At 37.1% G+C, this 26,603-nt stretch overlaps 1 long non-coding RNA gene across 1 annotated transcript; it reads left to right on the forward strand.

Moving 5' to 3' along the window:
- The first annotated feature begins 1,075 nt into the window (after positions 1-1,075).
- On the forward strand, positions 1,076-16,921 carry LOC112653942 (uncharacterized). The gene is made up of 3 exons (XR_003132646.2): positions 1,076-1,968; positions 7,837-7,865; positions 16,799-16,921. It is a non-coding gene; the product is annotated as an uncharacterized LOC112653942 (long non-coding RNA).
- The last annotated feature ends 9,682 nt before the right edge of the window (positions 16,922-26,603 follow it).

Below are 26,603 nucleotides of genomic sequence, written 5' to 3' on the forward strand. Positions count from 1 at the left end.
AGGAATGGATGAGAAGGAGTGGGAATTCACACCCCTTTATTTTTTGTTTGTACTGTAACTGACTGAAGCTACTATTCATGCAGCTATGTGGTTAATCCAAGGACTCTAGAATCAGTTAACTTGAGTTGGTGCCATGACATTATCTTAACCTAAGATAGTGATCACAAAAGAGTGATCTGGAGCATGCAAGCACTAACTTGAAGGGTAATTGTGAGGATCACATGGGTAAATACATTAAAAGATCTTAGAATAGTGTTGTATGTGCCCCAGGTAAGTGCTCAAAGGTACGTAGTGTTATGAATATTGTTGATGCTTCTCTGGGCAGGCACTGCACATGTGTCATCCTGTTAAGGCCTCACAATACTTTTATGAGGCATGTATTTATGTATTTATTTTTAAAGATTTTATTTAAAATCTTAAATAAGACTTTAATAAGAGACACCCAGAGAAGGCAGAGACAGGCAGAAGGAGAAGCAGGCTCTCTGCAGGGACCTCAATGTGGGTCTTGATCCTGAAACTCCAAGGCAGACACTTAACTGCTGAGCCACCCAGGTGTCCCTCTTATGAGGTTTTTATAGTCAAAGAGACTGAGTATCAGAGAGGTAATTAGCTTTCCCAAAGTCACAGAGGTAGTAAGTGGAAGCATTTGAGTAGCAAGCAATTTCAAAGCTGAAGATCTGAATCACTACACTACACCGGTTTTCTAACCGAAGAATTAAAATAGAAATAAACTAAATATTTTTGTTCAACAGAAAGATCTCTAATATGCTAATTTTGATCCCCTATCTTTCCAGTATCTGTTTATTATCATTTATACTCAGTATTTGTCCATCTTTAGTAATGTGCACACATAGAGCAGGAGGTTTCACTTGTTTGGGACAGAACTCATGTCGTTCATTATTGCATCTCCAGTGCTATCAATGTATCTGGCTCATATTAAAGGCTTGCTAAAAAATGACTATGACATGAATGATATAAGACATCTTTTTGTAGCAAACCAGAATACTAATAAAGATATCATAAATATGATCTTTATCTGGTAATACAAAACTTGCTTTGATTCTATCAACAGGGATACATGAATAAACCACTACCTTATAAGGGAGGAAAGATGGGGCATATTCCTCAGGGAGGATGACAGAAGATGTCTGACAGGTGAAGGTTTTCAAGCAGAATTCTTCAAAAAAATAGGGTGACAAAAATCTGATAGGAAAAAATGTCTGGATAAGCTGAAACTCTAAATGAGTTTGTAAGAAGAGTAGAGGACAAGTAATCAACAAACACTGTCTCCTAGGATCCCCAGCTTGGTTCCATCCATAGCTGGAAAATGGAGCTACAGTTCACAGAGTAATAGCTTCAGTAGATACAAAGAAAACACAGCCATTGTCAACTCCTGTTTCACACCTGTACTCTCTGTGAAGAGCTTTGGAGTCAATTTGTGTGAAGTGAGTGAGGTGGAAAGAGAACAATTTCCTCATTGGAGGAAAAAGAACTCATGCTCTTTCAGGAGGATGAAAGGAAGTTGTCACAATGTGAAAAGATTTAAGACAAGTTTGAACTGATTCTGTGGTGCATTGGTCCCTGCTCATTGAGGAAGGGGGGAATCAGGAAACAGAAAGGAAGCAAAAGGACACCTGTTGCTCCTGCCTTGAAAGTCAGGAGAACTTCACAAACAAGAAAACTGCTACTGATAATGATGAAGGTTCTGGAACTAGTTGTTGAAGAGTAAATACAAATTTTCTAAGCACAGTCACAGGGGGCTTTTGCTCCCCCAACTCTGAGCTACCATGGCAGTCATAATACAGATGAGTTTCAGTGAGGTACACATTCTTGCACAAGTCCTTTCTGGAAGTACCTGTAAACAAAGAGAGGAGCATTTATAATGTCTCTTCAGTGAGGAGACTAAATTATGCCATCACACCTTGCTGGATGGGGACTTGAAGTCAAACTGGAATGGGATCTCCAGGGGTATGTTACTGGGATCTGTCCTTGGCTCTTACTATGCATTTGATGTTGAAGGGAAATATTGAAATTTGGGGGAAATCAAAATTGCAGAGCTCACCAATTGGGGCAAGTTAGAAAACATTTCATAATATATTGGTGCCGCCTGCAGCCTGGGGTGTGATCCTGGAGACCCGGGATCGAGTCCCACATCAGGCTCCCTGCATGGAGCCTGCTTCTCCCTCTGCCTCTCTCTCTCTGTCTCTATGAATAAATAAATAAAATCTTAAAAAAAAGATTTAAAAAATATATATATGTATATTCAAAGCCTTAAAGGTCATGGCCAACTAATCAGTAGTCTGAATAGAATCAGACAAAATTTAATGGGAATCCATATAATGACAAAAACATCAATAGCACATGCCCAGGAGGAAGATGGTGTGATTTTTTATAGCTGACCCTAAGTGCATGTCATGCATGAGAAGTCAAGACTGTTCTGCATGCCAAACTTCTGATTTGGACTCCGGCTCTTTGAAATAAATATACAATCTATTATAAATAATAAGAGAGCCATTTGGACCTATGAAACATTTCTATCATATCTAGAATCTGGACTTCATTTTTATACCCAACTCTTTAAGTCATGGAATGTATTTATAGACTTGAAATCTTATAAACCAGGACTTGAGTTCTGACTCCTTACTAATATGTTTTCTTGTGCACACTATTTAATTTGTCTTTGTTTCTGTATCTGTAAAATGAGAAAAGTAAGACACTTTCCATAATATGCTCATGAGTGTTGTCAGTATGTTAGTGCACTTAACACACAACATATAGTTAATACATATTAGTGAAGAATGATTCAAGAGTAATAATGTTTCCTTCAAGTTTACATGTTAGCATGGGGTGGGAGCTCAGACGGGGGCCCACAGAGAGGGCTCTCAATCTGCCTTGATGTCAACACTAACACTTTGAGTGTGGTCATATTCCAGCCTATTCCCTTGCCCTCACACCCCACTCTTACCTGAGTCTGTGGGAAGAGAAAAAAGGAAGAGCTATCAGGTAGTTGATCTGTGTTTGGATGTTAGCCAAATAGTTAATGGTATAAGAAATATGCCATTAGCACCAGAGTTTTGTGGCTGGAATCAGAGTCATTTGCTGTTAGCCCCTGTAGGTGAGGGCTATGAACTGGGTCCCTGGGATGGGTTCACTGGATTTAGGTTCACCAGTACTCACTGCCCTTTCCTTTCTCAAGCCCTTATTGGTTTTTTTGTTTGTTTGTTTTTTATGAACTATACGTGTGTCTCTAGGGAACAAGAAGTTAATCTAAAACCTAAAACCATGAAAAAGCTCTTTGGACCTCTAAAAGGAAGTTGTTATCTATAAGAGCTGTTTCTGAGTGGAATGAGCTACCTCATAATGTAGTAAGTTTCCTGTTGCTAGTGATGTATAAATAGAGGCTGGATAATTACTTAATTCAGGCATCATAAGGCAAGTGTGCATGGACACAAATAGTTGAAGATCTTCCCAGGAGTTCTGTGAATCTTCCTACATGGCTGAGCATTGTGCGATATCAATTTATGCCTTAACATTTTAAAATTTGAAGTGATAGAGTAACAATCTATTCAATACTGATATATAATCTTTATATATTTTGCAAATAGCTGTAATTTTTTTTTACTAAACTATCATGCATTTTATTATTTATTTATTTATTTACTTACTTACTTATTTGAGAGTGAGAAGGGAGAGAGTGTGACCAGGGGTGGAGGGTGGGGAGAAAGGGCAGAGGGAGAGGGAGACAGAGAATCTTAAGCAGGCTCCGTGCCCAGAACAGAATCTGGTGTAGGGCTTGATATCACAATCATGAAATCATGACCTGAGCCAAAATCAAGAATCAGAGGCTTGACTGACTGAGCACGCAGGCACCCCACTATTGTATACTTTAAAATGTGTTCTTATACTACCTGCATGTAGGTAGATCACTGGTTAGCATGACTCTTATATAAGACCATTGTTAAATTTTTGTTCTATCGTAATAATTTTTTTAAAGTTTGTTTGTTTGTTTATTTGACAGAGAGAGAGAGAGAGAGAGAGAGAGCATGCACAAGCAGGGAGAAGGCAGAAGGAGAGGGAGAAGTAGGCTCCCTGCTGAGCAGAGAGCCTGGTGTGAGGCTCGATTCCAGGGGACCCTGGGATCATGACCTGAGCTAAAGGCAGACACTTAACTGACTGAGCCACCCAGGTGTTCCTATCCTAATAATTTTTTTTAAGTATATCACAGACCTCATGTGATTTCTTCCATACATACATCAACATGCATCACCTGCTTAAAAAAAAAGATATTTTCTTATATAACTATTATGTAATGGTTATAATCTTACAAAATTATCAATAATTCAGTGATATCATCTAGTACCTAGGCTATTTTAAATACCATATTTTTTTTCTCAAAAGTATTGTATTAGTTGATATTATATTACTGTACTATAGTTTATTCAATTGATGCCTATTGAAAGATATTTAGATTGAATTGAATATCTTGCTTTTATTTATCTATCTACTGATTTATGTAGAAAATTTATTTTTATGTAATCTCTACACTCAATGTGGGGCTTGAACTCACAGCCCTGAGATCAAGAGTCACATACTCCACCAAATGAGCCAGGCAGGTGCTTCAATTCTCTTGCTTTTCAAAAATAATGTTACAACGAATAATCTTGTGTGTAAGTAATTTCTTACTTATGCCAGTGAAATAAGTTTGTAAAATTGAGATTATCCAGTTAAAAAGAAATTGTGTATGTCATTTTGCTAGATACAGTCAGTATTTTTCCAAATATGCACCATTTTGCATTTTCACCGGCAATACGTGAAAGTGTCAGTTGATCCATTGCTCTTCCAATTGAGTATGGTGTCAAAGCTTTGGTGAAATGTCAGTCTAGTTTAAATCACATTTATAAATGAGATTGAGCATTTATCATATGTTTATTGGCCATATATACGTCTACTCTGAAATATTTTTTATAACCTTTCCAATTTTGTATCAGCTGGTTGATCTTATTTTGAGATTTTTGTGATCTCTGTCCATCTTTCTGATATAAGTTGCAAATTTTTTTTTCCTGTGTCATTTGTCTTTCAATTTTGGTTTTCTTTGTTTGTTTTCCATGTAAACCCTGTTTTAAAAATGTAGTTGAATTTATTAGTGCTTTTAATGGCTCCTTGAATTTGAGTAATTCTTAGGAAGAAATTTTCCTCTTACTCGCAAAATAGAAATGAATTCACCTTTGTTTTCTTTTACTTGTCTGATTTCATATTTTTACACTGAGATATCTGACTTATTTGGATTTTATACTGGTTTGTTATATGAAAGACACCCATTATATTTTATATATATATTTCTATCATGTGGCTACCCAGTTGTTCCAACATGGTTTATTTAAAAATCTATCTTATATGAGGTGTCATCTTTATCATAAACTAAATTGTTAAAAGCACTTGAATATATTTCTAGATTTTCATTCTGCTCCATTGGACTATCTGTCTATACATGTGTCAGTATTCACCGATTTTATTAAATTGATTTTAAAACCACATTTCTCTTTTTAAAGGTTAAGCTAGCTACTTTTGCTTGTTTCAATTGAACTTTGTTACCAGTGTTTTAACTCCAAGAGAAAGATATCTATTGATACTTTCATTGAGATTGCATTAAATTTATAAATTATCTTGTTGGGGGGGGGCTTTATCTTCGTGGCAGTTAAGTCTTTTTTATCCCAATGCATTATATATTTTTCTATTTGTTTTAGTAAACTTTTGTGCCTTTGCATATATTTGCTCAAGTTTATCCTGAAGAAATTTATCATTTCTGTTTGTCTGTAAATATGGTATTTGATTCCAGTATTGTGTATAATAATACTTATATTGATTTTCCTAGATATGCAATCAACCTAAATAAAGATTATTTACCTCTCTCTTTCCAATTATTATGTTTCCAAATGCTTTCACTTATCTAGCTGCATGGGCTGTATTTCCAACATCATTTTTACGAAGTCATGTAGATGAACAAAGTCAATTGAAAGCATTATTTACAAACCCATCAACTGAAGCATTCTTTCTAAATTCTACTGATTCATTCTTTTTTTTTTAATTTTTATTTATTAATGATAGTCACACAGAGAGAGAGAGAGAGAGAGAGGCAGAGACATAGGCAGAGGGAGAAGCAGGCTCCATGCACCAGGAGCCTGACGTGGGATTCGATCCCAGGTCTCCAGGATCGTGCCCTGGGCCAAAGGCAGGCGCCAAACCGCTGCGCCACCCAGGGATCCCCTGATTCATTCTTTATTTTGAAAACTTGGTAGTAGAGTGTTTTTCCTTAACATGCCCTGCAAGTATTTTCAGAATAAACTATTAAACAGTTGCTGTTCTTTATTTTTCTGCCATCCAGCCACATCTGTCCTGTTAACTTTGCCTTCTAAATGTCAATGAAATCCATCCACTTCTTTTTGCTCCATCCCTTTGCCAATTCTTTGTCCCAAGTTACTATCCTGTCTTGCTCAACATCCTGTAGGATCCCTTTACCTGTTTCCCTTCCAGCTTTCAGTATCACTTTCTCTTTCTTCTTGCCACACAGTGAAGTTTGAGGCTGCAGAGGGCTTCTTTCCAAAATACAAATGCAATTATGTCAATTCACTTAGTAAAGCATGTCCATAGATTCCCCTCCGGGTGAGTTTAAACACCCCAGGCATCCTGTCACCTGTCACTCTTGCTTGCTACCAGCTCAGTGCACCATGTGCCTTATCCCCGGGAACCACTGTCAGCTGCAGAACAGCCCATACTCTCTTGTATCTCCAGGTCTTCTCATGTGATGTTTTCTTTCCTTTGAATACCACAAGCTCTTCCCTCCCATCTTCTGTCGATTCAAGCAATTTCTACTCATCCTTTCCATTTAGACATTACTCCCTCCCAAAAGACTTTCTGACTCCCAATTCTGAGTAAAAGATCCCGTAATACCTTCTTCATATGCTATCACATCATGCTTTATCCAAACTGCTTACTTAGCTTCCTTTAATGCTATGAGTGTAGTGGTTGTATCCGCATCATTTATTATGGTGCCTTATATGTTACTCAAGCATGATAAACATTCCACTCCCATAGGCTGAATAGATGTCCTCCACTACAGTTATTAATAGCAGTAAAACTTTGAAAATAGTGTATCCTTTCAAAGATATAAACGTGGTTGTACATACTATGGCACACCGAATGATGAAATCCTATACAATGATTAAGAAAGCATCATGTTTTGAAGTACGTTTAAGGACAAGAGATTTTGTGGAAAAATATAGGTTAAAAAGCAATTTGCAATGTGTTCTCCACTTTCTACTGAAAATAGCTAATATTTTAGAGATTACATTTGCAAACACTGTGCTCAATCTTTTAAATCAATTATCTTGCTTAATTATTTTAAGTACAAAATGAAATGGATACTATTATTGTCTTCATTATAGAATTGGCAATCACCCAGGTAGAGAATGATTGAATAAAAGTAACTTCCTTTATTCATAGATTCAAAACCAGGTTTTGCCTGACTTTTAAGTGCACACTTTGAAACTCTAAGAAAAGACAGATGGATGGATAGAGCTTTATGGGTACACTCATGTAGACAGGTCAAATATAATATCTTCCTACTGTCCATATTAGTTTATGGGAACATAACTTGTTCACAGTTCTCATCTTTGGAGGAGAGCAATATAGGTGACTAACATCAGATAGTTTTTTTCTCCTACTTTTCCCATAGCAAGCATGCATTATCTAACAAAGGAATTAAATTTTACATTCAAAAAATAAATCTCTGTTGTTAATCTTAACTCTAATGCTGATGCTTCTTTATCTCATTTGTAGATGGAGACAGAGCTGCATGGGAAACAAAGGTGAGACTCCATTTTCTCTTGCATATCCTGGTTTATGGACACATGTGTCATCGAGTCTTACATATGGGAGGTAAAGTTAACCAAATCATCTACATGATGGAGACCTGTCACAGACATGAAATATGGTCATAGGCACATTGTTACTCTGAGAACTGGATTTAGGTCTTGTTCAAATAGCCAGACCCAAATACATAATTTTAAGAATGGAAATTGAGACTCTTTGAATCATTTACAATCACTTGACTGAGTTTTCTGAACACTTTATATGCCAAAAACCACACAAAGATCAGGGGGCTATAGAGATAAGAGATGCAAATTTCTGCCCCATAATAGGGCTGGGGGAAAGAAACATTAGTAGAGATGAAGGGAATGCAGTGATTGGTCTGAAGGACACATGAGCAGTGACACAGGGAGCACTGCTCAAACACTGGTGTTGTCTCTGTTGGGCCTGAAGTCCCGGTCCTATCTGTAACACCAGTGCTTTCAGAGCACTTTCAATGAGCTTCAGATTTTATTGCGGATGATACTTTCAACATGTGGCTCGATTAACATTGGTGTGGATAGCTGTCTTCTCTTCTTCTGGAGATATGCAAATTGACAGCACATTCTTTGCCCTCACTGGTTTGTGTTAGAGTTGGCATAGAGGTCAGTTTTTACCTGTTCCTCTTTCTTGCCCCTGACCCCCTGGACTTTGTGCAGACTTAATTGTGTCCAGCTGGTGTATTTTGCCCTTTCCCTGAATAGGACAAAGGCATACTTACCCTCACCCATTTTCAAAGGCTTTCCCTTTCCCTTTGGATTTGTGGTTCAACAAACCACATCTTCCTTGACTCAGTTCCCAAATTATCTTAATAGCCTATGTCATCTAAAGGGTGACCTCCACTCTGTACTGGATTCTCTGGTGCCTTTTCAGTCACACCTGCAGTCATTTAAAATGGTGTCACCAAGCTGTGGTCAATTCTTGGCAACAGCTGCTAAGCAGCATTCAGATCTTTTATTCCTTACTAGACAGAGCCATGATTTATAATTAAAAGAATTCTTTGTTCTCCACTCTCAAATATTAAAAATAAATTACATCTAAATTCTCTTCTCTCTTTCTCTTTCTCTCTCTCCTCTTCCCCTCTCTCTCCCATCCTCTCTGTGTCTCTTTTTCATTCCTTCCCTTACCAGCAGCATCGTGGCAGCATAGTACAATGTTAAGAGCATCTATGGACTTCGAAAGCTTGGGTTTCAGCCCCATACCTGATAGTCTCAAATGTCATGTCAAAGTCTCAGATTCTTCACCTGAAAAATAAATAACAGTTTATGTTTGGGGAAAGAAGTAGAAATGGTGAGATAATGTTGAGAGTAGTAAATACTATAAATCAAAATAGAGGTAAGGGAGTAGAGAGTATGGGTGGTTAGTTTCAAGGATCAGAAAAAGACTCTCTGAGGATGTGACACTTGAACAGGAGGCCATAAAGAGTGACTGAACAAGCCATGAAACCATCTAGGGGAAGAACATTCCAGGCACAGAGGATAACAGATTCATCCACCCTGGTTATGGGGAGCTGGCATGGTGTGTTCAAGGGACAGTGAACCAACAGATTTGGCTCAAAGTCCACGAGTGATGGAAGAAGAAGTGATCCAAGATTGTGTCTTTCATGAGTTAGAACAAAGGAGAAGGTTTTGGATTGGGGTATTAAAAGCCATTAGAGGATTTTTAGCAGAGGGTGAAGGTGACATGATAACATTTTCATATTAGGACAAACATTGCACTGTGTGGAAAATAGATTGCTAGGAGTCAGAAAAAGAAGCGGAGAGACAAGGTTGAAGCTCCTGCAGCCTACCAGAGGAGTGATGACAGGGGCAGAGACTGGGTGTTTGTCATAACATCCTGGAACAATTACATTCAGGATAGGGGTGTGAGAGAGACAAGTAATCAGAACTAAGGCTTTCATCCTGAGCAATAGGGTGAAAGAAGTTGCCATTTAGTGAGAAAAGTAGAGAGACTGGTTTATGGAAGTTGAAATCTAGAGGTTGGGATCAGATATATGAAATTTGATATGATTAACAGATGCCCAAGGAGAGATTCAGAGGAGAAAGCTAAATAATGCAAGCTCAGTTTAAAGATGGGGCTGGAGAATGAAATTTGGACTCATTAAGGTATACACAAAATGCTGTGAGGCCCTTATGGTAAGACAGGGGCTAGCACTTGGGAGTTGACCATGCGAGGTTGTTGGTGACAGACATGTGTTTGAGCTGAAATGACGGGCACAAGCCTGATGGTCTTGTGTTCTGGAAAAAATCCAGAGTAGAAAAAGCTAGTATAGACAATTAAATTGAGGAGTTTTGAGACAAAAGGGGAGCCAGGAAATGATGCCCATAATAAAATGGAAATTTTCTATGCTAAAATTAGGTGGTATGGAAATATAACTTAAAAATATTACAATAAGGAGAAAATGTGACCACTGTGACCACATTTTTTCAGTTGTTCTGATCTGATCACAATTAAATGAAAATATGCAAAGAAGCAATCCTGGAAGAAAATATTAAGTATCAGTGGTGTTTTTTTAATTTTATGGAAGGCTTATGGATTATGTAAAAAATTATTTATTCTTTCCTTTGTTTTTGTACATATACCTTATCATGTATATAGATTGCTTTCAATTGTTATTAAAATGCACACTTCTATATCCCTTGTATTTATTTGTTTATTAAAGATTTCTATTTATTTATTTGAAGGAGAGAGATCACAGAGGGAGAGGGAGAAACAGACTCTCCACTGAGCAGGGAGCCTAATGCAGGGCTGGATAGCAGGACTCTGAGATTATGACCTGAGCTAATGGCAGATGCTTAACCAATTGAGCCACCCAGGTGCCCCTCTATTTCCCTTTTAATAACTTAAGCATTGTAATTAAATTTAATATGATCAATATTGCCAATCCTGCCTCAAAATATATCCCAGGCTCCTTTCTATAATTCCTAGTGTGGGTTTGGAAAGTAACCTCCCTAAGCCTTTCCTTATATTGCATAACTATTTAGGTACATTTAGTCTCTTAAATATAATTTTCAGTCCCCCCCAAAAAAAGTGTTAATTTTCAGTCCAGAATTTATCACTATGCTTTTTTTTCAATATGTATATATCTGAGCAAAATTGTCTTCTCTTTGCTCACCCCATTCTTTTATGTGCACTTTATCTTAGATTAATATTGTGGAACAAACTTACAAATTGATAAAAATTTGACAGCGTTTTATATGTTTGTTTAAAATAATTCTTGAATAACCCTCTTTTCCATTTTGATCATTCATTAAATTCTTTTATGGTTCTTTTAGGAAAGTTCTATAAATTGTAGATGTTCTATGTCTGAAAAAAAGTCTTTATTGTCTTCTTCCATCTCAAATTATAATTTGGTTAGTTGACCTTAGTATAATATGCTAGGTTCAAATTCCTATTTCTCAGAACTTTGATGATAATACTCGGCATTCTTGTATTCACCACTGCTGATGAGAAATCTGGTGTCAATTCTATTTCCATTCTCTTATAAATAATTGTTCTTTTTCTACTGCTATCTTTTAGGAATTTTTTTTCCAGTATTGCTATTATGAAACTTCATTTCTTGTGTCGCACTGTGAGTTTTTTGTTTTTTTATTAAATTTATTTGAAGCTATATGTCATTAATACATGAATATATCTATATATGTATTTATTATTTAAATAACAGTTCTGGGATATTTCTTGCTATATAGTTCTTTTTCAAAATCGTTCTCCCTTATCCTCTCTTTACTCTCTATATAAATATTTTCAGATAGATGGTAGAAATTTTGGTTCTATCTTTAAAATATTTAGACTTTTAGTTTAACTTTTGTTTCTATTTTTCTCTTTGCTCTGTGATCTACAAATGTTTCTTAACGTACCTTTCTATCTTTTCAATTTGCCTTTCAATACTATGTAACTGGCTCTTCAGTGTGCATAATTATTTATTACAAGTTAATTTACACAAGTATAGTAATCATGACAGGGCATATTTTTCTGTGCAAAATATCTATTTTATTCTTTTTCTTATTACCTGTATTTGTTTCACCACACACATTTTTCTTTCTTTTAATAATTACCTTCCATTTTAAGGCCTTTTTGTTTGGTTGGTTGAGTTTTATTCATGTACTTGCTGTATTACTTTCACTCTCCTGGGTGTAACATTTTCTTCTGTTTGGACTTGCTATTTCTTTTTCATGTAAATGGCCTGTCTCAAGTGTTTGGTGAATCTTGGTTCTGTTCTCAGCATCTGGGATAGACTTGTCCTGCATATTTCCTTGTCTATGGCAACTTCCGATGATGTGAAAACTCCCCTTACTGCTATGGCTTATTACCTATTTTCTTCTTTATGAGATGCCTCATAGCTTTCTTTTTCCCCCTTAAAACCACTCTGTGCTTACACTGTCCCTCAAGTAACATCCTCCTTTCATTAAGGTATAAGGCTTTTAACTTGTGTATATAGTAAGCACAGGGGCAAAGCCTTGTGCCAACCCCCTGGAAACTACACTATAGTTAATTAACATCTCTTTCAAGTAACATTTTCCTTTCATGAGAATATAAGTTTTTTGTTTTTAATTTATGTGTACAAGCATTAGGGAAATGCCATGTTCTTTTTTTTTTTTTTTTAAGATGTATTATTTGAGAGAGAGAGAGAGAGAGTTGGGGGTGGGGGGGAGAGAGAAGGAGAGAAGCAGACTCTCCACTCCACTGAGCACAAAGCCCAAATCAGGGCTCAATCCCAGGGCTCTAAGGTCACGACCTGAGCTGAAATCAAGAATCAGATTCTTAACCAACAGAGTCACCCAACCATCTTTATTTAGTTTAATTTTAAATTGCAATGTAGTTAACATATAGTGTTATATTAATTTCAGGTGCACAATATAGTGATTTTACAACTCCATGCATCACTCAGTGCTCATCACAAGTGTACTCCTTAATCCCCATCTCCTATTTTATCCATCCTCCCTTGTGTTCACTGTGTATTTCTCATTGTTTTCCAAATGAACATACTATTAGTTTTTTATATGTAGTTTATAGTTCATTTCATATATATTGTTCATACCTTCCTTATTTATTTGACAAAACAACTCTTAGTATTTTAAAACCAGAAAAAGCTGGACATACCCTTGGTGGTAGGTGATTCCATCATTGATCTACTATCCACAGACTTTATGTGCTTCTGGGATTCTCATGGCCTTTTTCTCATGATGCCAATATGGCTGCCACAATCTAGTTATTCCATCTTTCCACCAGTATCCTATTAGGGAAGGATGAAGTTGGAACAAACAGGGTTTTCTTTCACTGATACCTTCTCCTACACTTCCTTTCATACTTCACTGACTAGAAATGGCAATGTGTGCACTCCTCCAAAAGAAACTGAAAAATGAACATTATCTGCCAAAAGAGAATGAGATTTTAGATTTTTTTCATTATTTTTTAAGATATCATTTATTTATTCATGAGAGACACACAGAGAGAGGCAGAGACACAAGCAGAGGGAGAAACAGGCTCCCAGTGGGGAGCCCAATGCAGGACTTGATCCCAGAACTCTGGAATCATGACCAGAGTCAAAGGCAGATGCTCAACCACTGAGCCACCCAGGCATCCCAAGAGAATGAGATTATAATGATTGGTTCAGGTTAACCTCATCCTTTGGTTCTAGGCAATTGCAATCCCAAAGTATATTACCAAGCTATTTTTAAGTAAAAGGGCAGTATGTGGATTTGGATAAACAAGTAAATTATCTGCCACACAAGACACTCTTATCTAGTTTATTAAACTCCTGGTTTAGAAAATCAAAATGGCTTCATTCTATGATCATAAATAATAACAGAAAAATCTATTTTGGATCTGTCATTGTGACTTTAAGAAAGTTCCTTAGCTTTATTTAACAATAATAGTGAAAGGAAAAACTTGGACTTCCAATGGATTACTGGTCATAATGCAGACTTTAAAAATAAAGTAAACCAACTCTAGCTTTAAATCTGCCTCCTTTCCAATTCAGTGGTACCATGTACCTCAAGACTCTTCCTTGAGAAGAAGAGATACATTATTTGTGTTTGGACCAGCCAAGATAAAATATTTATGCCTTCCTTATATGGTTCTTTTAATGAGCTTCTGTTGACTGAATGAAGTTAGGGCAGAACTATATGTGTGCATAGTGTAGGCTTTGTCTCGGTTCTAACATTAATAATAGCATCACTTTCCAATGAGAATGGTGCAAAGTAAAAGTGCTATCATCGTGACAAAATGAGGAGAAAAATGTTGTCTATAGTGAAAAGTAACACAAAGCAAATTAGAAGATTAAAAAAATGGTAGAGACTATTTTGTGTATTTAAAAGTATTTAGTCTTAATATTTCCATATACCATACAAACCCTTAGAAATGCATGAGTAAATAAATGGAAAAGAGAATAAGACTAATCAATGGAGAAGAATATAGATACTAAAATAAAAATGAGATTCACAATTTTCTAAAGATCCATAACAAAACAATGACAACATTTACTTTTAAACATTGAAATATGCAATGCAGACAAGGGTATGCTGAAACAGATACACTCACATATTGGTGGTATTGTTATAAATTAGTGAAACTTTTAAGAAGTAAGTTTGAATTATGAGTCATAAGACTTGATGGTGCTTATGTATTTTGACCCAATGATATCCTTCTTGCATATCTTTCATTAGAAAATTTGAAATCCAGATAAAGTTTTGCACATAAAGTTAAAATTACAAATCAAAAGGCATCTATCTATACATTGGAATAATATATGTACATATGTTTTTAGAACACTTTTTAAAGGCACAGAAAAATCCTTTCAATAAGTAGTTAGTGAAAAATCCAAATATCTGGTTATTTTTAAAGTATCATCTTATTATGTAAAAGATAACTTGGAGACCTAATCCAAAAATTCACATGGCTTCTCTCTAGGGATTTCTATTTGCTTCCTTGTATTTTTCTGCTGATTCCAACAGCAGAAAAAGACTCTCTTAAGGACAGTCTGCTTTGACAAACTGTGAAATCCAAATGATATAACAAGAGCAACAAAATATCTGTAGTTCACTTTTGTGAAGTTATTATCAGCTTTAAAATCCTTCCCCATTGTTTTGGTTCTCCCAGTCCTGTAACTATGAAAAGGAAGTATTGCTTTCTCTAACCTGTATTAAAAACCTGAGGTTCATCTGAATCTGTTACTTTGAGTGTCTTCTCCAAGGTCACATAGCTAGTATGTGGTAGGACCTCAATGTTTGTTTCTTGGCTTCTAATTCAAGGTTCATTCCACTCATCAAGACGTTTCTTTCCTTTGTATGAAGTGTGCAGTTCACTGCTTGAAGACTTCATTGTAGATTTTTTGGGGAGTTGGTGGAATCTGAATCCCCCTTCTGGATTTCAGTTAAACACTTCTGAATACTTAAGGGAGTCTTCTTAGTAACATTGTTGGGACAGAATTTTCTGTGACAAAATAGCAGAGAATATGGAATCTGTCTACAGGATATAAACACAGAGGAATAATGCTCTAAATTGGTGCCACTGTGGAATACATTGAGAAGCCATTTTGGCAATCTGGAGAAAAGTAATATAGTGCAGGTCAGGAACACTTCTTTCTATCACAATGACCTAAACATCTGCATGCTCTGTTCTCTCTAAAGTTGGGGAAAACTTTCCTTCATCTGGCATTCTGGGATGGCATGAGTATTAATCATTCTTTTTACCTAAAATTTCCTCTTCAAAATGAAAACACCTGTGCATGCAATTAAGTATAAACTTATGAAAGCAATTGTTTCCACTTAGTCTTTATGGTCTAATGAGTACTGTATTAGTACATGTCCTCTGGGGCTATTAACTCTTGTGTAATGTACTCATTCAAGAAAATCTAACCATAATAAGTATTGTTATATGGTCATAAAGTTACAGAAAAATGACCCGAAGAATCATGATTCAGCAAAGTTTCTGTCATAATATATAAAATAAAGAAAATATATAAACAACCAGAAATAATTTTTAAAAAATCAAAATAAGCTAAACCAAGACAACAAAGAGAAGAAAAGACTTGTAAATGGAGAGAACAGAGAACAAATTGGTGGATGTCAAAGGGGAGGTGGATGGGGGAGATGGGTGAAATGAGTGCAGGGGATTAAGAGGTACAAATTTCCAGTTATAAAATAAATAATTCATAGGGATGAAAAGCACAGCATAAGGAATATAGTCAATAGTGTTGTAATACACTTATTGTGGTGAGCATTTCATGGTGTATACAATTGTTGAGTTACTATTCTGTACAACTGAAACTAGTTTATTACTATATGGCAACTGTGCTTCAGTTAAAAAATTTAATGTCTCATCTTCACTTCTTCTGAGCCACTGAGAAGAAAAGCTCTTCTCCTGCAGTAGAGCTAGTGATATAAAACCTCAGCAATCCAGCCCTACTGGACTGCTTCCCAATCCCCAAGAAACAACATACATTTCATTAATCTAGGAATTTGACCTTGCCCTTGTCCAGAATGTCCATCTTCCTCTTGGTCACATGGGAACCTCATAACACTTGATTTGTTCTAGCACAAGGCTGATTCCTCCCTGAAACTTCTAATCACTCCTTGACATACCTCATAGTACTTAATAAACAGCTAAGTTTGTGCCATTATCTCAAAATATTATAGTCATTTGTATACACAACTTGTTTTCCCATCAACTGCAAATTCTTTAGTTATATGAACACTCTTCAGGCATCCTTCTTATGAGGAGGGTAATAAATACTCAAAAATTCTTATTTGATAAAAGTGAAGGAAAACACCCAGTATCTTATATCCTGGTGGGCTCATCAATGGGTTTTCTCTCATGTAGTATGAGACTATATTGAATAAAATATTTTAAAATAAAGATATGAATATGATCAGGTTTTTTTCTGTATTTACAGGAGACTTGAAACGGAAATTATTTAGATTCCACACTTCCAGGTAAAATGAACCTCTTCAATATTTGATACCAATGGAAAACTATAATTTTTGTTTTTCAAAATGTCTAACTACAATAAAGAACATCAAAATGTATAATGTTTACGTAGTATTATTCCGTATATCTAAATGTGTATGACCTAACAGTGGTACTCTGTAGGCTGACATGGGAATCACCTGAAAGCTGTATAATAATACTGATGCTATCTAAAAATACCAATTGGGCCTTACCCAGGTAGTAGCAAGTATGGTTGGCTAATGTGCAGCTGAGGTTGATAACTTCTGCCTTACAACAAAATAGTTTCCAAATTTCATATGTACAAATCTGGAAACAAGATGGATATTGGTTAAAAATTAGCTCTTAGCTTCTTGTGAATCCTTAAATCATTTCATGAATCATGGAATTGAAGCTAAGTGTACCTGCCTCTGAATTAAAAACAAAACAAAACAAAACAAAACAAAACAAAAAACCCCCCCAAAAAACCTATCTAAAATAAACCCTCTGCATTTGGGTTATTGGCACTCCAATGGACCTAAATACAGCACAGAGTTGGAAATCCAACATGGAGTCCTCATGTTCATTATTACAGAAATATGAGAGGCTGGGGTAGCTTACTCCTTTGCATAATTTTCTTATGAAATACCTTCTATATTCTTTATGGATGGGCTGTAGATAATTATCTGGAAACTCAAACATTAATAATTTCCTATACAGTGATTGAAAAAAAAATCCATTTGAGAAACAGCTTCCTCTCTGCCTGGAGCCAAATATCCAATAGACACTGTAATGAAAAGAAAGCAGAGACATATCCAGTAAGGATTTAACCAGCAGTGAGTGACCTGTATTTTATTATGATATGCAGCTGTTTTTATCACACACACACACACACACACACACACAAATAAATCACAATTAAACAAGTTTGGGAACAAAGAATTTGAATCAGAGCACAATTAGCTTTTCCCACAAAATCCAAATTTGTGTTTTGCTTGTATTTGCAACAAGCTATGATTCCCATGTGAAAGGTATCAATCTATTTCCTTTTCCTGTCAATCACTTATGCCATGCAGGGTACTGGTATGTTGGGTCATGACCTTCCTCCTGGACATGAGCCAAAAGCCACCAGTAATTTGGCTGTTGTAATTATTTAGACTGTTTCTAATAAGCCTAAAAATGTGATGTTAACATTTTTCACATTTTGTAAGCTTCTGGCCTTCAAGTTATCCTCAGCATCTCATTGTACACTTTTCTGTAGTTATATTGGAATTGGAAGAAAAATATAATAAATGAGCTTTAACCATTGCTTTTTGTGGAAACTACTTGCCTATAGAAACAGAGTATTATTTCTTTAGGATTTTGATATTTTCCCACCACAGGCCAGACTTCTGACAATAATCCAAAATCCATTCAACATGAATTTACTGAGCATCTACTGTGTGCTAGGTGCTGGGATCTAAAAGAAACATAAGGCCAAGTCCAGGTAACTCAAGTAGATTCAAGGGCAAAAGTTAAATTGACATTTAATGTGATCAGTAGAGACACACAGTTTGAATCCCAGCTGTACAGATCAGTGAGTATGTGACTTTCAGATACAAACATTATTATTGAACAGACAAGGAAATGAGATACAAAGGTCATATAGTCAGTATGAGGTAAGACACCTAGGAAGTTTGGCCCTAGAGGCTATATGCTTAACCAGTATGCCATCCTGGGTCTGGGGTCTGAGTTGGTTGCTTGGTATAAACTATCACGCTGAAGAAGTGGGAACATGGAACATGTGTGGATATATATACACATACATATATAAGATAGAATTCAGTAGTATACAAAGACCCCTGTGAACTTTATCTGAGTCAGTGAATCCCTCTCACTGTAGAGAAAGTTATCCTCAGAATTGATTTTCACGTAGCAAAGGAAGAATAAAATAAACCTGTGCTTCTGAATTGATTCTACTAGAGCCATGTCCCCACCATTAATGTTCTTCAGGACTCTTCTTCCTGACTGATCTGGAGACCTGTTCCTGGTAATCACATGGATAAATATCCCTAGCCAATAGCAAGTGGCATACAACAGAGTCCAAATGTTATTAACATTCATTATTTGCAGTTGAAGAAACTGGATTCATTTAACTTAAAAAACATTTATTGAGCAGGAACTGTAAAAATGGCAATCTGGGGGGAAAATTGGAAGTTTGGGTGTGATGATTAATTTTATGTGTCAAGTTGAATGAAGCACAGGGTGCCCAGGTGAAATTATTTGTGGGTGTGTCTTTGAAGATGCTGAGATTAGCATTTGAATCAGTGGAATTCAGTACAATAGATCACTATCCCCAGTGTGGGTGGACTTCACCATAGGGTTCAAGGACATTTCATTTCACCTTCTCCCTGAGCAGGCTGAGAAGTCCAAGGGGCTTTCTGCATTCTGGTCCCAAAACTTCTGGAAAAAACAAAAAAAAAAAGACTCTTGCACCAAAGAACATCTCAAAAAGTAATCATCTTTGGCTCCTAACCCATACTTTGTCCATTTATTTATTTTATCTGCTGCAAACTCTCAGACAAGATTTCTGTAGGGTGACAAGTTCAAGTTCAGAAAAGACTCTTTGGGCCTGAACCAAAAAGTGCAAAAGAGCAGAAGGTTGGGGCTTGTCATTCTAGCAGCTAGTGGAGGAACTGAGAACACATTTGACTTAATATTTCAGGTTTGACCTAAAGCAGATACCAGAGGCAATTCAGTTTCCTTGCCTCTTGAATTGGAATATCCCAAATTTATCTGCAGAAATGAGCAAGGTAACCTAATTGCACTTCTGCTTTTCACATGAATTTATCTTCCTGAGTGACAGCACTTCGCTTTTTTAGGCAGGGGCCTTCTGTTTAATAATTCAGTAATTAGATACACCGCTGTCCGCTGGGAAATTTCTAACAGCTTTTCCATGACAACATACTGTAGGCTTTTGTGCTCCTCCAAGGTCCCTCTCAGATGTCTGTAACAGGAAGGACAAAGGGATGTGAGAGCCTCACTCAGGTGTGTGCAAATCCAGGTGCAGAGGCGTCTGTGGGTTGACGGCCAATGCCTCTCATTTCCTCTCCTTCACCAGGAGAGCCTACACATGGCTTGAGAAAGTGGAAGGGGAGTAAAAAATAAAATGCCTCATCCTTCATGCATTCAGATTCCACCTGAGACTTTAGCCTAGGGGTCATTCAGTGAGCATCATCACCTCGCTGGAGATGAACAAAGATAGCTCAGCACATCATTGTATAAATTCTGCCTCTACAAAGGTATTCATTTTGTTTTGAGTCTCACAAAAAATTTTTTGCAAGTATTTTAGAATTTTTTTTTTCCCAAGAAGAAACCTCCAAAAGAAACAAAGAAAGGTGAAAGGCGCTAACAGCAGCATGCTAATTAGCCACTACACCCTCACCACTTTGCATTAGCAGAGTTAGGCACAGTATGTTTTATGTCTTTGTTCATTGGCAAGGACTTCCAGCAGCCTCATAATTCACTCTCAGACCAGCTTTATCAAGAAGACACTGTGTTTTTGAAACTATAAAAGATCATTTAGGGCAGTAACAAATTACTGCTTTTAATAAAATGCTTTCTTTTTTCACTCAATAGGATACTGTAAAAAAAAAGTAGTCTATAGAGAAGTATCTATAGAAAAGGAACATTTCTATCTTTGGGAAAATAATACTGGGAGAATGATAATGTAGTAGTAGTGACTCATGGTACAAAAGGGGGAGAAAAAGGCTTATTTTCTGACATCTCTGTTGCTTCCCCATCAACATGACTGATCATTCCTTTATAGACTCCTTCCCAGGTGCCTCTGTTTCCAGGCCCCCTCCTTCGTGCTAAGTTCCACGAAGATCAGTGCTTTGCCACTCCTCACTTTTCACACCTTCCCCAAGGTAGTCCAATCTAATGGTTTCAAAAATGAATAATGGCACCAAAATAATGGTTCCTGCAGATTCCTGACCACCACCCCTGACCTGCAGAGGAAAAATCGCTAGGGGCTGATATCATTCCTGGGCTTTCACGACCATGTTCAGGTGATGCTAGATCTGGGAATCTAGGTTACAACATCTCGGAAGCTGCCCAAAGATGAGACGGATCTGCATCTGTTGCCAGGATGGCTCCATTAAGCCTGAGGCATGGCTATCTAACTGCCTGATAGATGTTTATATCTGGATGTCACTCGGGGGCTTTTCACAGGCAACAGCTTCAAAGCAGCTTTTCTCTTGCATTCATTGAGTGACTGTTGTATCCAACCTGGCCGACTAGCCACCAAGGCTCCTAATTCTCCCTCATCTTCTACATGTAGACAACAAAACCTAAAATTTGCCTCTTCACTCCATATTCCTCTCCTTGTCCTAGTTTCAGGTCACCTAAAGCTTCTCTGGGACTAGAGGAACAATGACTAGGTCTTAAACTCCAAATAGGAAGTGAATTACCTGCCACTTCTGGTTTTGGCTGCCTCATCAGCATACAGGGACTTCCTATTTTCTTGACTTCATAGACTTTGGACCTAACACCTAGGACAGGGGATACCTATTCTCTGAAAGGACTCACTCAGATAACATCTAAGTCTTAGACTTGTGCCCCCCTAATTGCTCCGAGTTCCTCTTTGCCCAGAAGCCTGTCCCTTTCCATTTATCAGGGACTTCCTCTACGTTTAGATGGCTTACAGTAAACCTCTGTGATCAGACCTCCAAGCTCTGCTAGGGATATGTAGAAGGAATGTTTTTGGAATTTAGAAATCTTTTATTTGCTCAACAAAGCTAGGCTTTTAAGACCATGGACTTAAGGGGAAGAAAAAAGTTAGTGTGAAATTCAAGCTGAGCAATGACTTCTTTGTCCTAGATGGCATTTGCTGCCCCCCCATCCCCAGCAAACAATTAATGCCATTGATCCAAAGGGTGAGAAACCTCAGGGCAAAGTGATTGACAGGGAAGGAAAAATACATTGTTTTCAATATCACCCTCCCCTGCCCCCCACTTTTTCCCCAGGCCAGGCCTTTGCACCTTTGAAAAGCACATTTGTTCTCAGGTCAATGGTCCCCACCCCTCCTCCCAGGAAGGAGGGTGTCAGTTTTCTGTGTGAAGCTGCCCCAATGAAGGAAAGCACATCCACTCTCTGAGGTTGTGTTGAATCCTATCTAGCCAGAGAGAACTTCATCTTTAATGATGCAGAGTAGAAATAAATGCCCTGAAATGAACATGGGTCCTTGTTGTCCAGAGGAGGCAGAAATAGCATCTTGAAGAAAGTCCTCCTGCCCATACTAAAGAGACATTGGACATGCATCCTATGAGGGTTTGTATTTGGATGTCCTGCCTTTACCCCTAAGGATTTCACTCCCTACGCCCTTTTCTGTTGGCTAGGAGTAGAGAAGGAAAGTGAAAATTGCAAACAGAGAAAGGAAGAAGCAGAGAAGTAGCTGGCTGAGGTGAAGCTGGTTGTTTTTGTTTCCACTTCATTTTGTTTTGTTCTTTCAAAGAAGCCTTAGGAAAAATAACATTAAGGAGGGTAAACTTAGATTTCAGTATTACTACGTGTTAAGAAGGGAGCTGAGACAAACAAGGTTATCATGAGTAGACGCAAAGTACATCATCGTGAAATTATCATGAGTAGAACTGAGTCCGTATAATCTTAGATGCTGAGTTGGTTAAATACTCAAGCCATTTCTTGTTTCTGAGACCATAATCTCTCTCTCTCACACACACACACACATACACATACACAGACACATACAAAGTAGGGAGGAATATAACTCAGCAGATATGTTGTGCATATCTGGTACAACAGGGCAAAACTATAAACATTTTGTTAAATATTAATGAAGTCATCTTGTAAACATTTTAGGCAATTAATGATGATAAAAGGACATTTGGTAAAACTTTATTTAAGAGATTTATAAAATATAAGAAATGGGAGATATTGTAGACCATCCCTACACTCCTTTTTTGTATTCATAAATCTGGATAGTCAATCTCAGAGCACGGAGGTCATGTGCAAAAGGCAAAGCTTAACAGCCCAACCTAATGAAAAATAAACTATTTTATTCACAGGGGAGCCACATATGAAGTACTTGGAAACACTTTTTAAAATCCCTTTTCTTCAACTATACATGTGCCTTAGACTTACGACTTACTCTGGCACAAAATTTTCTTCCTTCTCTCTTCACCTTCTCCCACTCAACATAATTCCCTTTCTGTATATTCCTCACTCCTACAACTCTCATTATGCCATGGCTTACAGTCCTACATGCTTTCCTCACCTTTCCCTAGTGATTTTGGTTCTTTGCCTTCTTCGGTCTTCGGATTCTACATTATAAAAATTTAAAGAGCAGAACCCTGACAATAACATTCTGTGTCTCATCAAGCTTTCTGTAGATCCCCTGTGCATACCACAGTGCTGTGGACAAAATGGACCTTTGACAATGGGGCCAGGAGGGGAGACGGAGGGACAGGAAGCCTGAAGCAAGTGAAAAGAAATGCTGTGTTAGTTTATGATCTTTTTTCAAGTATCTTTGCATGGAAGTTCTACTAGAGAAATTTGACACATGACTATTTTCTGCCTCTTATGATACGCAACAAAGTATTAACATAGGGCAAAGTATTTTTAAGTTCATCATGGAGTTAAATGGATGGTCAAACACAGTTGATTACCAAATAACATAGAAGGTCAATTAAATGGCAGAAAGTTTTATTTTTATCTGGGAACTTTGGCACTTGGTTCAACCAGAGTCACATAGGCTAGAACTAAGCAATTCATTCATGGGGTTGGGATGCTGGTGATGGAGAATAAAGTCACCACAATGTGAACCCTTTGGATCATTTGATCATGGATGGGAAGTTAGAATTGACTTGGGTAGGTGAGGGGTGGTGATGAGTCATCACAAAGACTGGATTCAAGTATAAGGTGATAACTCAAGGCTCAATGAACAAAGAAAACTCATGGTCATAGGAAGAGAAGGAGGAAACCCATCTGAGATAAGAGGTTTGATCCCTAGGGGCTCAGATCTACCTCCCTAGTACCATTTAACTTTTGTTTCAGGTATTAATATATGACCTCAGAGCACAGAGGTCATGTGCAGAGCTCAGAGCTCCTTTTGCTTCTCCCAACTACTATTACTAATGCAACAAATAAAAGCATTTTTTGTTTTTCTAAATTTTTAGATAGTCTGGTTTTACATTGTTCAGTCTTTATTCTGACAATTTTTAGACTAAAGATGCTGATGGGTATTATAATCTCACAAGTCAAGTTTAAGATTATGGGCAATGGAGAGTTGATGGTGTGAAGGCTTCTTAATATACTGAGGTGACAGGGAAACACACAGGTGTTAAAATCTTCCATGGATTTGAAAATCTTCCAGTAGATATATGTGCTTTGTCATAAGTTCTTACTGGTTCTTTGTATCTACGTGTGTGTGTGTGTGTGTGTGTGTGCGTGTGTCCTTTTATTGCCACCTCAATGGCTTAATTTGTACTTGTTATTTTCTGTCATCACTGCTTCTACATAGTGTGGACACATGACAAGGATATACACGTCTTAGCCTCTGTTGAGGTGACAGAAGCTCCCCAAGGTCTATATATGAGTGCCATCTTGAGCCTTTTTCGATATGGCCTTATTTCCAGTGTGTGAAACTCTGGGGCCTATCCCCTTGTGACACTATTGGGAAGTTCCCAGCCTGTTGAATGGTTGTTTCTACCTGTGTGGGGTAGGCAGATTAATGCTCCCCCACCCCCAAAGATGTCCAGATCCTACTCTGTGGAACTTGTGACTACGTTATGTTACATTGCCAGAGGGAATTAAGGCAGCAGATGGAATTAACGTTGCTAATAGTCTGAGCTTAAAATATTATCATGGGTTTTCCTAGTGGGCCCAATGTAATCAGAAGGTGCCCTAAATGGGAAAGCAGGAGACAGAAGAGTATGAGAAAAAAATTGATGAGAAGTTCTGGATTGGAAGATGGTAGGGGCCCATAACCAAGAAATGAGGGCAGCTTTTAGAAGCTGGAAAGGCAAGGTAACAGATTCTCCCCTATAACCCTCCAACACCTTGATTTTGGCCAGTGATATCTATTCTAGACTTCTCACTTCAGAACTCTAAGACAATAAAATTGTGTTGTTTGAAGCCACAAAACATCTGATGATCTGTCAGAGCAGTGATTGGAAACTAATACACTGGGTAAGGAGAAACACCATCCAAAAGTGTTTACTAGCTTGCTTCCTCTACTAGACTGTGAGCTCCCTCAGGCCAGAAAGTAGTTATCTTTCATCTCTGCAATTCTAGGATCTATCACACTACATGATAAATTCTGATTCAGAATAGACAAAGAAGAGAGACAGTAAAGTGGAAATTCAGGTTGTATGCTTAAATCTGTACATTAATAAATATTCTCCTTATAGGTAGACTACCTGAGAGTATGGTCTGTGGTTCAAATAGGGGGTCAAAAGACTAAATAATGATCTTTTCATCAGTAGTTTCAATGCTCTGGTCTGTGTGAACCCAAGTGATTCATTTTCAAAACTGTCATTAAAAAGATAACGCTTCAACCAGATGCATAGCTAGAAAGATTTAGCAAAATACAATTATGGGGTATGACCAAAGCCATACTCAAGGATAATATTGTAATAATACAGTAAACAGAAATAATGTTTGTTAGGAAAGAGACACAAAAAAACCCTTTGTTGTTTGAAAAGAACGTAATAATACACCTAGTAATTCTATGGAAATCAACTGAAACACAGAATTTTTTTTTAAAGATTTTATTTATTTATTCATGAGAGACACACAGAGAGAGACAGAGACACAGGGAGAGGGAGAAGCAGGCTCCATGAAGGGAGCCTGATGTGGGACTCAATCCCGGGACTCCAGGATCATGCCCTGGGCTGAAGGCAGGTGCTTAACCACTGAGCTACCCAGGCATCCCTGAAACACAGAATTAATAGCATTTTGCAAAGTGGTGGGATAGCTAAGTACAGAAAAATCAATAGCTTTCTTATGTTATCAATAAGAATCCAGAACATACTAAAAAAGAGAAGAATGAGTCCATAGCCATTCAAAACACATAACATTCTTAGAAATAGCATAAGAAGAAGAACTGTAAACATAATTAAACCATGGAACCATACAAAAAAGAATCTTTCAATAAATAATATATAAAATACCTAAATATGTATACACATATGCATATATTCATATTACTCTACCATTTTGTTTCTAAAAGAGCTATAATGACTGGAAACAACAGGAATTCTTTCACATTCATTATATAGTTACTGTAGTGAAATGTCATACAACTTGTCAAAAAATAATTCTAAGGTTACTCTAGAAGAATAGATGAAGATAGGTAAGACATACTTGAAAAAGTACAGTAATAGAGGCAAACTTGCTTTATTTTTTTAAAGACTTTATTTATTCATGAGAGAGAGAGAGAGAGAGAGAGGCAGAGACATAGACAGAGGAAGAAGCAGGCCCCATGCAGGGAGCCTGATGTGAGACTCGAACCCAGGACTCCAGGATCATGACCTGGGCCGAACACAGGCACTAAAATGCTGAGCCACCCAGGGATCCCCCTGCTTTATAATATATTAAAGCATAAAGCTACAATAATTAAATTAATAGAGACTAAGTAATACACTTACAAAATCATTAAAAAAGTTTATGCCCCTAAAGTAGATGTTCTTCCTTGTGCTTCAACTTATAATAGTGAAAATACTTGAAAGATGTGAAAAATTATCACTCAATAAGTTACCATGCAAAAAATTGGC

This window comes from Canis lupus, chromosome 3 (assembly GCF_003254725.2).
Source record: "Canis lupus dingo isolate Sandy chromosome 3, ASM325472v2, whole genome shotgun sequence".
In the NCBI taxonomy this organism is placed as follows: domain Eukaryota; kingdom Metazoa; phylum Chordata; class Mammalia; order Carnivora; family Canidae; genus Canis; species Canis lupus.